Below are 18,591 nucleotides of genomic sequence, written 5' to 3'. Positions count from 1 at the left end.
TTGTGGTGTCTTTGCCTGGTTTTGGTATTAGAGTGATGCTGGCCTCATAGAGTGAGTTTGGAAGCATCCCCTCCTGTTCTACTTTTTGGCCTGCTTTAAGAAGTGTGTGTATTAGCTCTTAGGTTTTTTTTAGAAAGTTTTCCATTTCTTCTAGGTTATCCAATTTGTTGACATATAACTTTTCATAGTATTCTCTAATACTTTGTATGTCCATGGTGTCCGTAGTGATTTTTCCTTTCTCATTTTGGGTTCTGTTTATGTGTATACACTCTTTTTTTCTTGATAAGTGTGGCTAGGGGTTTATCTATTTTGTTTATTATCTCAAAGAACCAGTTCTTGGCTTCATTAATTTTAATTTTTTTCTATTGTTTTTTCTTCCCTATTTTATTTATTTCTGCTCTGATCTTTATTATGTCCCTCCTTCTACTGACTTGGGGTTTCATTTGTTCTTGTTTTACCAGTTTCTTTAATTGTAATTTTAGACTGTTTATTTGGGATTTTTCTTGTTTCTTGAGATAAGCCTGTATTGCTATATACTTTCCTCTTAGAACTGCCCTTGCCTTGTCACACTGATTTTGGGCTCTTATGTTTTTGTTTTCATGTCTCCTGTATTGCTTGATTTCTGTTTTAATTTGTTCATTGATCCATTGATTATTTAGAAGCATGTTGTTTAGTCTCCATGTGTTTTTAAGTCTTTTTATTTCCTTTGTGTAATTTATTTCTAGTTTCATACCATTGTGGTCTGAGAAGCTGCTTGATACAATTTCAATCTTTTTGAATTTATGAGTTACACAAAAATAAGAATTTATGTGCTCTATCCTGGAAAATGTTCCATGTACACTTGAGAAAAATGTGTATCCAGCTGCTTTTGGGTGGAGTGTTCTGTAGATATTTGTTAAGTCCATCTGTTCTAATGTATTGTTCAGTACCTCTTTTTCTATATTTCTTTTCTGTCTGGTTGATCTATTGATGTGAGTGGTGTGTTAAAATCTTCAAAATGAGTGAGTTCCAGTCTACTTCCCTCTTTAATTCAGTTAGTATTTGTTTTATATATTTAGGTACGCCTATTTTGGGTGCATAGATATTTATAATTGCTATATCCTCTTGTTGGACTGATCCATTTATCATTATGGAATGTACTTTTTTGTCTTTTGTAACTTTGTTTTGAGATCAATTTTGTCTGATATAAGTACAACTACTCCTGCTTTTTTCTCCCTATTATTTGCATGAAATATCTTTTTCCATCCCTTCACTTTCAGTCTGTGTATGTCTTTGGGTTTGAAATGAGTGTCCTGTAGGCAGCATGTAGATGGGTCTTGTTTACTCCTCCATTCTGCCACTCTGTGTCTTTGATTGGTGCATTCACTCCATTTACATTTGAGGTGATTATTGATAGATATGTACTTATTGCCACTTCATTAATAGTATTCTAGCTGTTTTTCTTATATCTCCTCTCTGTTCCTTTCTTCCTTTCTTATACCTTTCTCTTGTTATTGATGGTTTTCTTTGGTGTTGTAACTGGATTTCCCTCTTTTCTAAATTCATTTATTTTGTGTGTGTGTATTTATAATAGGCTTTAGTTATTTGATTACCAAAGGTTCAAGGATGGCTCTTTACTAAATAATTGTCTATCTTAAGTTGATTGCTCTGTTTCAAACACAGTCTAAAGGTATTTTTCTTCTTCTTCTTCCTTTTCCACATTTTTAATATTAGATGTCATAATCTATACTTTTTGTATATCCCTTGACTGATTTTGTGTATAGTTGATTTTGCCTCTTTTGTTTTGTTTTAATTTCATACTTGCTGAGTAATTAGTTGGTCTAATACCCTTACTGTGGGTTTATTTTCACTGGTGAAAACTATTTAGCCTTAGGGTCATTTCTATCTACAGCAATCCCTTTAACATATAATAACATATGTAAGACTGGCTCCTTTATCAAGAAGAATGGTGATCTCTGTTTCATTTAGCTCTTTATCTTGTAGTTTTGTTTGGATTAAATTCCTCTAGGTGGTCTGTTCTGTAGTCTTCAGGTAGTTTTCACGTTTAGTTGCATTTGCTGTATTTTACTTTTGTGTGTTTTTTGGAGAAGGTTTTAGTCTTGCCTTCCCATTCTACCATCTTTCCATTATGTTTTTTGATCATTGTTTAAGCTGTTGATTTTTGTATTTAATTTTTCACTGACAATCTTAGTGGGTTATCTTAGTATTTCTAACGTTTGTTTTTTCCAGTTAATTCTCTTGGTTTTCCATATATAAAATCTTATTATGATTTATGAAATGAATGAAACTCCTCTTTCCAATATTAATAATCATATTTAATTAGTAATCATACCATCTAATAATTAGTTAATGTCTTGAAGAATGTTAACTAATGGCAATATCAGATGTCTGCTTCCATTATATCCTCTTAGAACTTTGGCCTCATGTATGATGTTGGCTTTTTATTAGAACAATGTTTTTGATCATGTTAAGAAAGTATTGTTTGATATTGTCTTTCCTAGTTTAAAAAAAACAATCAACGTTGGATTTTACAAATGTCTTTTCATCATTTACTGAGGCAATTAACTGTTTTTCTCCTTTGACCTTTAAACATGGATAATTTGCTGATACTGAACCAACTTTGTAGTCCCAGATTGAACTATTCTCAATCATGGGGTTGTGGTCTTTTAAAATATTGTTTGATTTTATTTTCTAATATTTTGTTTAGGATTTTGTATCAATACTTATGAATGAAACTGGCATATAGTTTTCTGTTAAGTTTTGGAATAAGAATTACATGGTTTTGTTCAAATAATTGGAAAGCTTTCCATTTTTCTTCTGGAAAATTTAACAAACTTTGAATATTTATTCCTTGGTGGCTGGAAAGACTCTGCAAAACTTTCTATTTCTTGTGTTTTGGGGATACTTAGTCTTAGGCAACTTTAAAAGTGTTTTCCAGGATTATATGTTTGTTGAGAATTGTCTCTTAAGTTTTTTTTTTTTAGTCATTTGTGTCTTTCTCAAAAGTCATGAATTTATTCTGTATTTTCAAACATTAACAAGGAGTTCAAACTACCTCATTCTTGGTAGTTATTTTCATTCTCTCATTCTTAATTTTACATATTTGTGCTTTTAATTTTTAATTTGTTACATTGATATCAAGGAATGTTATCTGTACTGTTTCTACTTTTGGAATTTATTGAACTTTTATTTGTGGCCAATATATATATATGATTCTTCATGAATTTTTCAGGGGCAAATGATTTAAACTCTTTGCTGTAGGGTGTTCTTTTTTGACATTAAATCAGATAAACACTTTTGGGAGCAGGTCACATTCCTTCAAATCCATTCTATTTCTTAACCAGCATAGCCTAAAGTCTTGCTTAAAAGTGTAATCCCAGAATCAGCAACACCACCCTGGCCAAGGGGCTCACCAGAAATGCAGAATCTCAGTCCCCATCCCAGATTTACTGAATCTAAATCTGCATTTTAACAAGATCCACTGGTCATCCATGTTCACATTAAGATTCTATTGAATTTCATACTCTAAATTATAACATTTAATGTAATTATGAATGTCTTCCAAATCATGTCATTTCTTAATTTTCCATTTTTAAATGAATTGAATCTTCTATTAACATCTAAGAAAAAGTAACATTTATGGGGCCCTGAATATGGTGTCAAATTGCCACCTCTTGTCTGAGGATATAATTGCATCTGGGGCTGGCGCTGTCCCACATTCTGATGTCATCCTTTTCCATATCCTCCACTTTCCTTATCCTCTGTCCTACTTCTCAGGAACTGATTAAGACCCAAGAATTTTGGCTTTGGCTTTGCGGACCTGGAGGACATGGTTACAGCCCCACTGGACCAACAAATCAAGGGTAATAACAATGTTTTTGTCTGAATGTGTTTTTCTGTGAAGCTCAGGCTGTGAAGTTCTGTGAACTTGTGAAGTTCAAGCCACTAGGCAGTGTTGCCAGACTTAATGCCAAGGAACAGCTGAAAGAAACAAACAGTGTATTCTTTCCTCCCTGCAGCCCAGCTACTGCAGGAAACCTTCAGAAGTGAAGAGCAAAGAATGACCAGCAACCTGGTAGCCAATGAAGGGCTTATAGGGTTAGGACTGGGTCCAAGGCAAGCCAGCGGTACTGGGAATCTCAGGAATTAGGGCTTTTCAAAGGTAATCCATCAGAATTTGTTACATTCTCATCATGCGAGGCCTCAAGGACTTTTTTTCTATCAGTTCCAGCTGACTTATTAAAATTGTCAAGATACAGACTTCCAGCACACACACACAAAAACAGGCAATGATGTTGACAGTACAATGAGTCTGCTTTGCCACCATTTGCTACAAAATATGCAGATGTCTGTACTTTATTTAGATTATATTGCACAAAGTGAGAAACTTTTTAAACTATGGGCCTTTTTTTTTTGACTAAAAATCGAGAATCCAGTTTCAAACCTTCCATCTGGAGCTCCCATCCACATATCACAGCGTGAGATACAATATGTCCTACTATAGTACAGTACATAAATGATGTTTAAACTAAGATAACAGCTCTGAGGTCTTTATCACCATTTTCAATAAATCTTTAACTATAAATATTGAACAAATCTCTACTATAGCTGTACAAAAAAAGTTTAGATGTAAGGATTATTTTAAAATTTTAATCCTTTTTAAACCAGGACATAACGTACCAGCATACTTGCATGCTAAAAAAGAGGAAAAAAGGAAATCAAAAGGGAAGAAGTGCCTGAAAGTCTTACTGAAAAAACACAGCAAGAATGTTCCCTTTACACTGTACAAAAAAAAAAACGCCTGAAAATATATTAATTTTTTAAAAAGACTGAGGTCTGTTATGTATCAAAAATGTTTCAAACCTTTTGTACTGAGGTTTAGGCTGTCTGGTATTCAGTCAAGGAGGTATAAAGGAACAAGTTACAAAAAAAAAGTTGGCAAGTAGAAATCACATTTGCAAAACCATAAACAATTTGATCTGAAAAGTAAACTCTGATCTTAAGTCAGTTCACAGTTTTTTTTTCTGTGTTTGTACAGTCTACATTTTTCAAGCTCCCTGCAGTTTTGTTAAGAATCGGATGCATAGAAGACATCAGTTTTCTCCCTCCAAAAAAATAAAATAAAGTTCTCAAGGAGTTTTTTTTAATGGAATTGTGTAATGTCTAAAAGCATGGCAGCTATTCTAGGTTTCCTAGGATGTTACTTTTCATTTTTCTAGAAATGATAACTTTGGGGATATCTCTGGCAGGGGAGAATTTCAAACCCAGCAAGAAGGAGTGGACAGACCACAGCAGCCCAGTCTTGCAGGGCCTGTTAGGTTCACCAATCAGGCAGCTTAATCATGCTCAGATGAGGAGCACTTCAGTGAAAGTGTAATTCTTGCTTATCTCAGGAAAAAAGTGCTAATTCTTGGTGAGTCTGAATTATCATATTGATAAAGCTTGGCGTGAAAAATCCCCTCAGTTGGCATGTGTTTGCAAAATTGGCAATGCCTTGTTCCACAGATACCAGAGAAGTTATAAGAGGAGGTTTTGACGAACTCTTTTAAGTTCTCATCAATCAGATAGGTGGTTCCTGCACTGTTCAAATGTTCTTTCCAGTCTAAACTGAAAAATACGGTATGTATGAAACAGATTTTGACGTTTAGAATTTTTCTCAACATACTATCTGTAGAATAAATATTTCTGAAAATGCAATCTATAAGTATTAGTAATTTTCATGGTAAACTGAGTATCAAAAACCTAAATTCTAAGCGTACATCAATTCACTTGAGCTTCTCATACTGGCCCGAATAGGAAGCATCCTCTATAAATTCCAAGTTAGTTGTGTAATTGACCCTACCATTCCCTTTTAGCTGAACAAAATGTACTGAAGTTGTGAGTACTTGGATGTATTAAATTAAAATATGGAAATGACTATTTATTAGCTGAGTAACTTCCTATTAGGACTTGAGTGTACTGTCAAATCAGAGCAGTGTGATTCCTCCCTAATGGTCCCCCCAGAACCAAGGATGAATACTCTGGGGGGCTGCAGTGCAATTATCTCATTATTAGTGGTGGTTGTGAAGAGTTTTCCCCAAAGTCAATGATTTGTTTGCCTTTCTGTGTAAATCTTGGCACAGCCTCCATATCTTGGAAGTTGGAGTCAAGTTCGAAAGCCTTTTTCTCTTCATCCTTTCTTCTGACACTGGCTCTTATGGCTTCTTTCTCTCTAACAACTGATTTTCTTCCTCATGTATAAACCTCACTTCTGTTTCCTGAAAGGAAGAGAAGAGGCTAGAAGGTCAAGCACTCCCACTGTTCATCATCGATTCCTAGCTGGTTATCCCATACTTGTCCTCTCCACGTTGTCTAGTTACTGACACATGCAAATACTGAGCCAGTTGAATATTTAGGTTAATCTCTATTAATATGTTGACCCTAATTATACAATTTGATATCTGTACTTGGTATTACCCTGTCTCTGAGGTCATTGAGAAAAATAAAAATCTCTTATAATAGTCATTTCATTTTTCTTACCATATTAGCATCATAATTACATCAGGAAAATCCTTTCTGCTGACAGGTTCTGTTAGAGATCAATCTTAGACCCTTGCACATGGATGATGTGATGGAAAGCCACAAAAGAAAAAAGCTAACTGTCTCTTTCACACAGTTTTGGACCTCCGCTTGTGTGGGTTTGCATTCTGTGCCATCTGGATGGGTGGAAATCCCCACCTGGGAATAGGGCATTTTCTACCTTGAGGCCAGATACATCATTCTCTCCTTAGTTAACTTAATCTCTCAGTGTGTATGGATTTTAAATCGACTGTCACTGAGTAATGAGTAAAACTCCTTATTAATTTAAATTGGGAAACATGACTACATTTGTGTCTCAAAGTCAATGTTATTTTCCCTTTTGGAGCCTCCGTGTTGTTTTGTTCACGACAGCTGCTGACTAAGGGGTGAGGCGTTAGTCAGTGTTGGCCAGTGTAAACTCTGCTGACCAAGGACGATTTTAGGGGTCAATGGCTTGGAAAATATTCCAGATATCCTGGGACGGTGCCCAGTGTGGTTTTATCCCCTTTGAGTTCTCCTGGATGATGCTTGTTTTCTTTAGTGCTCTCCTCACTGCTTTGACTAGTTTCTTCCCTGCTTGCTGAATAACGTTTCATAGTTTTTTGAGGCCAACACCTGGAATTGGCCAGGATCCTCTGCAGCAGAAAGCACCAAAACCAGCCTTTTCAGTAGAAGTCCTTAAAGCATAACATAACCTGAAGTTTATATTATGTTAAGCTGAGTTCAGCAGAGGATGACCACAAATTTTTGTTTCCATTGATGTTTGGAGCTTCACTTGTTTTTCTATGTGTATATGTGTGTGTGTGTGTGTGTGTGTGTGTGTGTGTGTGTGTGAGTCTGTATGTGTATGTAGGGTCTGTCTTTCACGCTCTATTTGCATTCATTCATTCATTATCACCCTTTCTTTAATATGGTTTCAAAATAATGTTTTCTGTTATTTCTGCCATTAAAATACCACCAGAACTGCAGAACTGATGGTCAGGCAGTCCTCAGTGGTACAGCTGTGATGACTGTAAATATGGAAATAGTTCTGCACCCAAAGGCAAATCATTGTTGCCACAAACTCCACCTGAGCGTTCCTCTGCTGCCAGGGGATGCCCCAGAGCTCCCCTCAGTCCAGCTGCTGGGTGCTTCATACCTGGCAGAGCTGGGGGTGGGGTCCTCTGGGATCCTGTTTCAGTGTTTCCATGCCAGCACCTACTCTGCTTTAGATGGTGCCCTCTCGCTGTACCAGTTATTATATATTTTGGTTATTACCTCCAGAAAATAACAATACTTAATCCAGAGAGTATATGGCTATTCAGCTGATCGTAGTTCTGAATCAGCCAAGAACTGTGAAGGAAGCAGAAGAAATTCCTGAACAGTGAGAATAGATGCCATAAACTACAGGCACTAATGATCACATACTTTCCTTATAAAGAACTTCATGACAACTTAGATGGTCACAATACAGGTCTAGGCATTCGAAGTGTGAGCTTTCTATCACTAGAAGTAGATAGATTCAAACAACCTCCAAGGGCCCTTCTTAGCAAATGATTTTTAGAAAACAGTCAACTTCGCAAATTCCTCCCTAAACATATACCTAGCATTTTACATGAGTTTCATGAGAGCTAGATAAGTAAAGAACCAGATGCTACCTTAAGGCCTCTGTTAGCTTGATCTGGGTTAAGACACGTGGTGGCTGTAAGAGTCAGCTGCCGAAGTGTGAGCCTCTGATTATGGACTTCATCTCCGAGCACTGCTCACCCATGGCGACCGAGAGAATGTGGCACGAAACCACAAGCATTTGGGATATCCGGATGTTCAGGAAGGAAGTGGTTTGGTTTTGGGAATAAGCAGTTGGTCTTCATGAGGACAGTGGTAACAATGAAGGAAGGATTTATTTTCTGTCATAAAACTGAAATGGGAGGAATTCCTAGTGTCCTGAAATTGGTGAGGCAGCTGTAGTTCTGCGTCATTCCAGCGGGACACAACACACACTCCCTAGCGCTTCTGAGTCTCTGCAGTTTGGAGTCGGTGCAGTGGCTCTGGGAGGCTAAGGTCAGTCCTCTGAGGAAGGCTGCAGGTGAGGGCCTGGGAGTGACGAGCAAGGGGAGTAGAAACAGGCACAAAGAACTGGTCAGAAATGCTCCGGGAGGTCCTGGTATAATATCAGCATGGCTCTGGCAGCGGCTTCTTGCCAGGCGGCCAACTTGAATGTGCTTGGGTTTTCTCCTCTGTAAAATGGGGATTCTAATATTTCCCCCATACCTTTTCTTAGCAGTTGTGTTATGTGGTTGGCCATGGTAAGTGTCAATAATGACTTTTGCAAGGAACTAGGAAGCAAAGTGGCTTCTGGGAAACGGAAATATCCTGGGAGCTTGTAGCTATGAGACCCCTGGAACCCCACATGCTCTCTGACCAAATTTGGTTGGGTTGTATATCTACCTTAAGTTAAAAAATGTCGAATTCCAGGAAAATGTAAAGAACTAGAAAAACTGATACCCGTATTCTGCCTTCTCGAATGCACCAGTTCTTAGCATCTGGCTCTGCACACATGCACCCACGCTCATTTCCTTCTGTGAGCCATTGGAAAGCAGTATGCAGGCATCATGACACTTCACTCCTGTGTGATTCTAAATAATACTTTTCCAAAAACAAAGATATTTTTTACTTTCCTAGTCAATCATAATATCATTTTCATATCTAAGGGAACATTAATTCAATAATATCTAACACATAGTCAAGAGTCAAATTTCCCAAATCATTTCCAGAATGTCATCAGTGTCGAGGTCAATGCGTTGCATCAACCCAGCAGACTTGGGTCTGCAGCAGCTTCTCCTTCTCCCTCTGTTCCTTCTTGTTGAATCTTTGGAGCGTCCAGGCCTGGCATCCTGCAGGTCACTCCGTGGGTTCCTGCCACCATCCCCACGTTGGGCTGTATTTCCGAGCCAGCACCTCTAGCCCGGGTCTTATGAGTCCTGGTGGCTTTGAGGCTGTAGCATGAGGCCTTGCTGGAGTTGGAGGGTAAGCCCTTAGAGGACTAGGGGTAAATTTTTGTACACATTTGAAGGGCCAACCTCATTCACATGCCTCCAAAGAACTCCAGGTTCCTTCTATCCCTACTCAGCCACACTTTCACCATGGTTACCAGAAAGTTGGTCAGACTTGCTAAACCACAACCTCTGGTCTCATTCCTAAAACATGAAGCAGAAAGAGAACAGGGGTGTTGGATTCATTTTTTTTTCGTGGTGGTGATGTGGGCTCACTCTCAAGGCACAAAAAGTACAATGGTGGTTGAATGCAGATTAGGAAGAAGAGCATTTGTTGTTTCTGTCTTGGGTATTTGTGAAGAAATCTCCCTCTCCAGCTTGCCCCATAACAAACTGACATGTTACAGGCTGAAAACTGGGCTGAGACTGAGTTGTGAAATGTCAGGTGAGTGGATGGAAAAATGGCTTCTCACCATCACAAGCCACTCCAGCATTTATATAATTCCTCTCATTTTCCCAGATATCCATAGTCATGAAGACAGAATGATCACTTTGCAGATGAGAAAATAGAGATAAAGTGAGATATGCCCAGAGAGAGAAAGTGATTTGCCCAATGTCACCCAGCTTGCTGTGGGGGGCAGACCTGGGATTAAAACTTGTCTCCTATGACCAGCCCTATGCTTTGTCTGATATCCACAGTGACAGAGTCATTACATTTTGTATTTAGATGCCTGAGGAACCAGTTTTGGAATGGCAGGTGCTGGGGAAGAAAATATGATTAATTCAGCAGACACGAGAGACTCTCATAGTAGTTAAAATCAGAGCACAGTGTTCCACTGCTGTATCCTCGAATCTTGAAACATGGCCAAGTGTGGCATTCTCTCTGTAAGGGCAGAGCTCTTTGCTTCTTGAAAATGTTTTTTGGGCTTGCCAAAATCATAGTTCTTTGACTGTCAGAGTTTGAGTCAAGATACTATGTGAAAGTAACTTTTTCTTGGGTTGTCATAATGGATTGTTTGTCTTTTAAATTGCAAACTGAATCAGTTTCAGAGCTATATCTTTCATACAGGCATTATCCTTCTGAAGTAATTATGTGAAAATCTCTTTTCCTCTTCCACAGGTGTGTAAATACTGTTTGCAATTATCAGGTGTCTGTCTTCACATGTCTATTACAGAGGGTATTTTCAGAAGTTCTAATTCTATACAAAATTTTAGATCATGGCCTAGATTGTATTTTGATGATAAAAATAGATTTTAAGGTAATTCTTCTCAACCAAGTTGTAATATCACTGTGATTTATTTTTTGCATGTAAAATAAATATATTTGTTCAACTAGGTCTCCTTTTTTATTAAAGAAAATGTATTTTCAGTTCCCTATAGAAAGGAAGGAAGGAAGGATGGAAGAAAGAAAGGAGGAAGAAAAAGAAAACTGGTCATCAATCTGTACTAAGTCACAGTTCAGTTTTTTTTTGTGTGTGAGTTGTCTTGGTTGTGGATTTTTTAAGCTCTTTTCAATGTTTATTGAAAATATGGAAAATCTCTAGAAGTAAAGGAATGGATAGTCAGGAAGAGGCACATCTATTTCAGGGGTTTTGGCAGCAAGTAGCAGAAACAAACAAAAATAAACCTTCAGACTGCTTCTAATAATATTTGTTGGCTCCTGTAATGAGGAAGTTAAAAATGGTGTGGTCTTCAAGGTGTGTTGATCTGGTAACTCAGTGTCATCATTAGAGACTCAGGTTCTTTCCATGTAACCAGTCTGTTAAGTACAGTACAAACTTTGTTCTAAGGCTGGATGTTCTTGGGTTCAAAACATGCTTGTCAGTAGCAGCTGGAGCCATATGAGTCCTTATTCAGATTTAGCTTGAAAGAGAGATAATATTTTCCTATGGTTCTCTCTAGTGTTAGGAAGACTTCCCAAAAGACCCCAGAACAACATCCCTTACGTCATATTAACCTGTTTTGAGTCATGCGCCCAATTCCTGTTACACTTAGACCTAGTATCTTAGGGTGGGTTTCTCAGGAAGCAAACTGAGATAATTTGTACACAGGAGGTTTATTGGAGGGGGCCCTCCACTCAGTGCTTGTTGGGGGATGAAGGAAGTAGCACTGGGCAAAGGAAGGAATTAAACTCTTAACTTCATCAATTTCCCTGGGAACTCTTGAGCTGAGATGGCCCTTCAGAACTGCCCTTTGCACCAAGACTGCTCCAGCTTTATACTTTCACCATGCATGGTCACTGGATGTGAGCTGACTTCGTGAGGCCCTGGGCAAGGTGGCTTTCTTTGGCTTGCCTTTCCAGGGCAATGCCTACAGAGGGACTCAGCTGACAGCCATCAGTTACTGACATCCCAGCAGCTTGGTTGGGGGGAGCTGGGTATTTTGGTCCTGAGTGGAGGGCTTTGGGCAGCACATGACAGCACAGACTACATTTCATTTCTTGAACCATTTCAATCAGTTTTCTTTGTATAATAAGTTCTAGGATTCTGATTGCCCTGTGTTCCTGGGGAACTTACAAAAGGAAGGTTACCTGTCAGGATGAATTGCTGCCCCTTTAAGAGATGAGGGGGTTGAATTTGCAACAACATGGATGGAGCTAGAGGGTCTTATGCTCAGTGAAATAAGCCAGGTGGAGAAAAACAAGTACTAAATGATTTCCATCATTTGTGGAGTATAACAACAAAGCAAAACTGAGGGAACAAACAGCAGCAGACTCACAGACTCAAGAAGGGACTAGAGGTTACCAAAGGGGAAGGATGGGGAAGGGCGGATGGGGAGGGAGGGAGAAGGGGATTGAGGGGTATTATGATGGGTGCACATGGTGTGTGGGGGTGTCACGGGGAAGACAGTGTGGCACAGAGAAGGCAAGTAGGGACTCTGTGACATTTTACTACATTGATGGACAGTGACTTCAGTGGGGTGTGGGGGGAACTTGATAATATGGGTGAATGTAGTAACCACAATGTTTTTCATGTGAAACCTTCATAAGAGTGTATATCGATGATATCTTAATTAAAAAAAAGGAACTGAGGAGGTTGAATAAAGTCAGCTTGCCAACAAGTAGCTGGTTGCTCTCTTCAGAGGGTGACGCTATCACCCCTCTCTTCCACCTGCAGTAGTAGGCGGACAGGGAAAGAATATCAGAATTTGAAGTACCACCAAACTAACAGAGAATTTACCATATTTTTTTTCTCAGATGTCTCCAGCCTGATCTTCACACTGTCAAAATCCAGAAGTAAGCTATGTTTTCATAAGTAACTTATGAAATAGAGAAAAGCCCAGGAAAATCCCTTTAGTTCTGGCTTGAAGCAGAAAAGAGAACTCTTAGAAATAAGAGATTGAGGGAATCACCCTGGTGCTCCTCTGTCTCCTTTTGCTGCATGTATTTTTTCTTTCAGGCCCAGGCAGTCCTGTGGCTGGGGCAGTGTTGGCCAGACAGCCACCGCCGAAAACGGCAGGAGCCCAAGTTCCGAGGGCAGGTGGTGCTCACTTTTCATTTAGAGGAGCTGCAGTTCTGAGAGGCAGTTGGCATACACCTCTCCCTTCCGCTTTCTTTCTTTTTTTCTTAACCCTCTTTCTGTCCTCTTGTCATTTGGACTGCGGATATGACTTAAACACAGAAGTGCATGGTTTTTGGCTGATGGACTGGAAAAGGGACCAGAAAGTACTGGGGAGGGAACAGAGAAGGCAGAGCTCAATAAGTGGATTCCGTAAAACTGGGTTATCTACTTGTGTCGGTGGATCTATTCCTAAGCAGCACTCCGAAGGCTATGAGAACTGAGCTAACAGACCTCTTCCCAAGTCCCAGATTAGTCACTGGGTTACACGCTAAGAGGACAGATCTGAATAGCACTTAAAGCCTCTGCAATCTGAACTGACATTGTAGTCACAGCCCATAGAAAATGACCTGGAAGGTATGACTTGACCCTAACTTATCCTGCTAAAACAAAAATATCAACATTTTCTCATAGGATTTAAATAAGACCCTGAGTCTCATGAAGTAATACTAAAAATGTCTAGGATAAAATCCAAAATTACATGACATATGAAGAACTATGAAATTCTCAACTTAATTTGGAAAAGACAGTTAAAAGATGCCAATGATGACATAACACAGATGTTGGAATTGACAGTCTTTTAAACAGAGATTATAAAAATGCTCAAAGGAGCAATCATGAACACTTTTTGAAATGAAGTTAAAATGGGAAGTTAAAATGAAAATAGAGATACAAAGAAGAATCAAGTGGAAATTTCAGAACTGCAAAACACAATAACCAGAATTTAAAAATTCACTGGAAGGGCTCAATAGCAGTATAAAAATGACAGAGGGAAAAAACAGAGAGAAAAAGATTGAAAAAAATATAGAACAGGACCTCAAGGTCATATGGGATGACATGAACAGGTCTAATATTTGTGTAATCAGACTCCCAGAAGGAGAGAAGAAAGAATATGGTTCGAAAGAAAAAAGGTTTGAAGAAACATGGCTGAAAATGTCACATGTTTGGAGAAAGACATATACCTACAAATTTAAGAAGCACAGCAAACCCCAAACAGGATAAAATCAAAGATATCCAGGTCCAAACATATCATACTCAAATTTCTGAAGCAGCAAAGATGAAGGAAAATTCCTGAAACAGCTGGAGAGAAACAATCCATTATCTGTAGGAGAACAATGATTTGGTGACAGTGATTCTCTCCAGAAGCTGTGGAGATCACAGGAAGCACCACACTATTTTTCAAGTGCTGAAATAAAAAGAACTGTCAGTCTAGAATTCTGTATACAGCAAAAATATCTTTTTCAAGCATGAAAGTGAAACAAAGTCATCCTCAGACAAAGAAAGACTAAGGGAATTTGTACCCAGCAGAACTGTTTAAAGAATCGCTGAAGGGAATTCCACAGATACAAGGGAAATAATACCAGGAAGGAACTTTGAACATCAAGAATGAGAAAGAGCAATAGGGTTGGTAAATATTTGGGTAAATATTATAAACTATTCTTATCCTCTTGAGAACTTCAAAATTATGTATTATGGTTGAGAGCAAAGGTATATCATTGTCTGATGAACTTTTTAGTGTATGTAGGTGTGACATTTAAAACAATGCCTCTAACATAATGAAGGGCAGAATAAAGGGAATTTTCTGGTGTTAAGGTTTTTATGTTCCAATTGGCAAAATAGTGAAAAGTATGTATTTTGTAATCTCTAGAGCAACTACTAAAAAAACTATATAAAGATACTGTCAATATCATAATAGATAAATTAGAATAGAACACAAGGTGCTCAAGTACTGCCTCCCCCCTCAAAAAAAAGGCAAGTAAGGGGAAACAGAAATGAGAAACAGAGAGAATGAATAGAAAACAATAATAAAATAATAAAAATAACTCTAAACGTACCAGTAATTTCAGTAAATGTAAATCCTTTCAATACACTAATTAATTAAGATCATTAGAATGGATTAAAAAAAATTTCTTAACTATGTCCTGTATATAAGAAATGCATTTCAAATATGACGATAAAGATAGATGAAAAGTTAAAGGATGGAAAAAGAAATATCATGCAAAAACTAACAAGAAGGAAACTGTAATGGTTATGTTAATGTCAAAGTATATACTTCAAAGGAAAGAAAATTAGCAGGATGAAAAGGCATATTATATATTGATTACAGAAGGATTAGAAAGGCCGATTCACCAAGAAGACACCGAAGCTCAAAACTGTATGAATCTCACAACAGCTTCAATATATATGAAGAAAAACTGACAGAACTAAAAAGAGAATAGACAGAAAAATATTACAGTTGTAGAGATCAACACCCTCTCTCAGTAATAGAGAGAACAGGCAGACAAAACATCAGCAAGGATATAAAGCTGAACAACACCATTAACCAACTGAATCTAACTGACATTTATAGAACACATATTCTTTTTAAGTGAACATAGAAGTTTCCAAGAGAGACCATATCCTGGGTCATAATTGAAGTCTTAACAATTTTAAAAGAATTAAAATTCTGCTAAGTATATTCTCTTAAGAAGCAAAATGGAAAGACCTAATGTGTTCATGGATTGGGAGACTCAACATAGTAAAGATTTCAGTGTTCTGTAAATAATCTACAGGTACTTCATCAGAGAAAACATAAGAATTGAATTAAGCACATGAAAAGATGTTCAACTGCATTAGCATAATAATTGCTATTGTTATGGCCTTTTTGTTCTTTCTTGCATTTATAAATGCAAATTAAAGCATGATTAATAACATTACACACTTATTAGAATTGTTAAGATAAAAAATATTGACAATACCAAGTACTAACCAAGATGTGGAGCAACTGGAACTCATATATTGAGGGCAGAAAAAAATGGGTTTGGACACTTGTTATAAAGTTAAATAGGACCCAACTATCCCCCTCCTGAGTATGTTTAATCTAGAGAGAAGAAACTGTACACAAATATGTATAGCAACTCAAGTAATAATTTCTAAAATCTGGAAAAAATTCAAATATCCTTCATTGTGTGAATGGATAAACTGTAGTACACGCATAAAATGGAATAGTACTCAGCAGAAATAATGAACAGACTACTTGCAACAATTTAGATCTGAAAGGCATTGTTCTGAGTTAAAGATGCTGGTGTCAGAAGGTTATGAGCTAGATGATTCCATTTATATGACACTCCTGAAAAGACAAAACTATAGTGATGGAGTGTTGTACACCTGAAACTAATGTAATACTGTGTGTCAACTACCCTTCAATAAAAAATAATTATCTACAAAAAAAAAAACTATAGTGATGGAGAGCAAATTAGTGATTGTTAGAGGGTAAAAATGGGGGAGGATGTGACTATAAAAAGATGGCATGAGGGAGTTTTGGGGAGTGATAGCATTATCCTGTATCCTGGTTGAGATGGTGACAACATCTATCTATTTGGGATGGGAACTGGTAGGGTAGGGGAATGTTTTAATTGCTATTGTTATGGCCTTTTTGTTCTTTCACTTTTAAAGTCAGTTTATTAAGCTCAATGATGAGAGTTATCAGAAAAATATCCTGAAAATTATTTTTTCTTAGGAAAAAAGAAAACTAAAATTGTCTCAGCATCGCTGCAGATGTTGAGGCATTCAAGCCCAAGCACACCTCCTGTCACGTGCTGTCCGGTTCCCTGGATGGTCCTCTTCATCCTCTGCGGTAAGCCATCCACTTCCTGGACCAGGTTCATCTACTTCCTTGTCTCCATCGTCCTCCGAGAACTGGAGATTAGGTATGTCAAGATTATTACCTGCTTCAAATTGCTCTCCCAACCCCTGTCTTCATGTTAATTATTTTTTCCTACTTGTTCTTCTTTCTTCATTTGGTTCTTAGTTTTCAGAGCCCTGTACTCAACTTTGCCTTTCAACTCAGATTCTCAGTGTAACAGAAATGCCATGGATTAAATGTACTTTGACTTCTTCTGTTTTCCTTCCTTTCTTTTTTCTTTTTAATTCTTTTATAGTTTTTACATGTTCTACTATTTCATTTACTTTTTCCTGTACAGTCAACACTTACGCAAAAATCATTATCATAGCAAGGTTTTCCTCCATGTGTAGCATTAGTAATTTAAAAATGTCTGAGAAATCTCATTTTCCTTGGGGATAACACTTCATATGTGGGAAGTTTTTTCCTATATGTAAACTTGAGGATTTCTGGACAGTTTGCCATTTTCTCCAGCATTGCCTGTTATAGGATGATGAAACTGGTTGGATCTCCTGACACTCCTCAGAGGGATCTTGGGAAGTGAGGCGTCCTTGAAGTAGAATGTGGAGTCAGGGTAGTCCACACATGTTTTGGAAGGCTAGTTGTTAGAGGGATGCATCACTGTGGAGTCAAGCTGAGGAGCAGAGCAAGTGGACCCCAGAGTTTTCAGCTCCTTGCACTGCTCCTTGATGTGAGATGTCATCATGGCCCTTGCTGTGGCCCATGGGTTGCCCAGACATGGACTGAGCCAGGCACATGGCCACACTGTGTATCATCTTCTATTCTTGCTTTTGCTTTTAATTTTGTGCATGTAATATTTTGATATTTTTAAAATGCTGTATGTCTTAGTCAGTTTGATCTGTTGTAACAGAATACCACAGATTGGGTGGCTTAAACAGCAGACATTGACTTACCACAATTCAATAGGCTGCGAAGTCCAAGATCAGGGTGTCTGCATGGTTGGGTTTGATGTGAGCCCTCTTCCTGGTCTGTATGCCTTCTTGCTCTCTCCTCACATTCTGAATATGCCTAATTTCTTCATAAGGGCAATGTTCCCCATGTATTGGGATTGACCCTTCCTAACCTTGCTGCATAAGCTTTGTTGCTTGGTTTATTTGCAGCTGCTGATATGCTGGTTTCCAAGCATATTTTCACATTGATTTCAGAGAGTGACCTGCCTAAACAATTAGATTTAGTTTACTGAGACATATGCTGTGCCTGCCATTTTTTTTGGTTCCCCTAAATGCTCAGAAGTATGCTCAATAAATGCTGAGAGGCTGGTGAGTTATGTAGATGCATATGTAATTCTCATGCCTGGACTCTGTGCAGTAGCCCTCTAGTCTCAGCTGCTGCTGCTTTCACCCCAGACATATGGATGGTGTGTGTGGTGCAGGTAGGGACTGGGATTTTAAATAAGTCAATGTCCATAAACAAGGTGAAGTAAAATGTTTTCTCAGTAAATTTGATTAAAGAGTCATGTAGAAATATCTTGAGGAAAGTGTGAGAAGCATACTCACTGGTCCGAACTCAATAAGTGGACACGGAGACAAAGAGAACAGCGGAGCGAGGCTTTAATGACGGTCATACGAGATTGGCTGTCTGATAGGCAGGCACACTTGGGACCGTTGGCACACCTAATTTATTCTCTAGTATGTGAGTCCTCCCCTGGTTCCTCATTGGCTGAGTACTACAGGGCTAACTATTTCCTGGAGTCGCCCAAGCCAATTATATCCATATTGGGCCTTCTCTTACATTTGTCTTAATTTTATTGGTAGGATTAAAAAACCCAAACAGGTATAGCCAGGTCCTTACCAATTCCCCACCCCACCAACTCCCACTTTCA

The 18,591-nt window shown here is 38.1% G+C and overlaps 1 long non-coding RNA gene across 4 annotated transcripts in view; it reads left to right on the top strand.

Moving 5' to 3' along the window:
- LOC118919342 (uncharacterized) overlaps positions 1-18,591 on the top strand; it is a 131,285-nt gene that overhangs the window by 34,204 nt on the left and 78,490 nt on the right. For 3 of the 4 annotated variants that reach the window (XR_008992832.1, XR_008992833.1, XR_008992831.1), the window contains 2 exons: positions 12,727-12,765; positions 16,587-16,776. This is a non-coding gene — a long non-coding RNA (uncharacterized LOC118919342). Of the gene's footprint in view, positions 1-12,726; positions 12,785-16,586; positions 16,777-18,591 lie in introns of all 4 variants that reach the window. The other variant, XR_008992834.1, reaches the window with a different exon arrangement.

Source organism: Manis pentadactyla, chromosome 12 (genome assembly GCF_030020395.1).
Source record: "Manis pentadactyla isolate mManPen7 chromosome 12, mManPen7.hap1, whole genome shotgun sequence".
Lineage (NCBI taxonomy): Eukaryota > Metazoa > Chordata > Mammalia > Pholidota > Manidae > Manis > Manis pentadactyla.
Note: the sequence above shows the minus strand (reverse complement) of the source record. Positions and strands in the feature narration are given on the sequence as shown.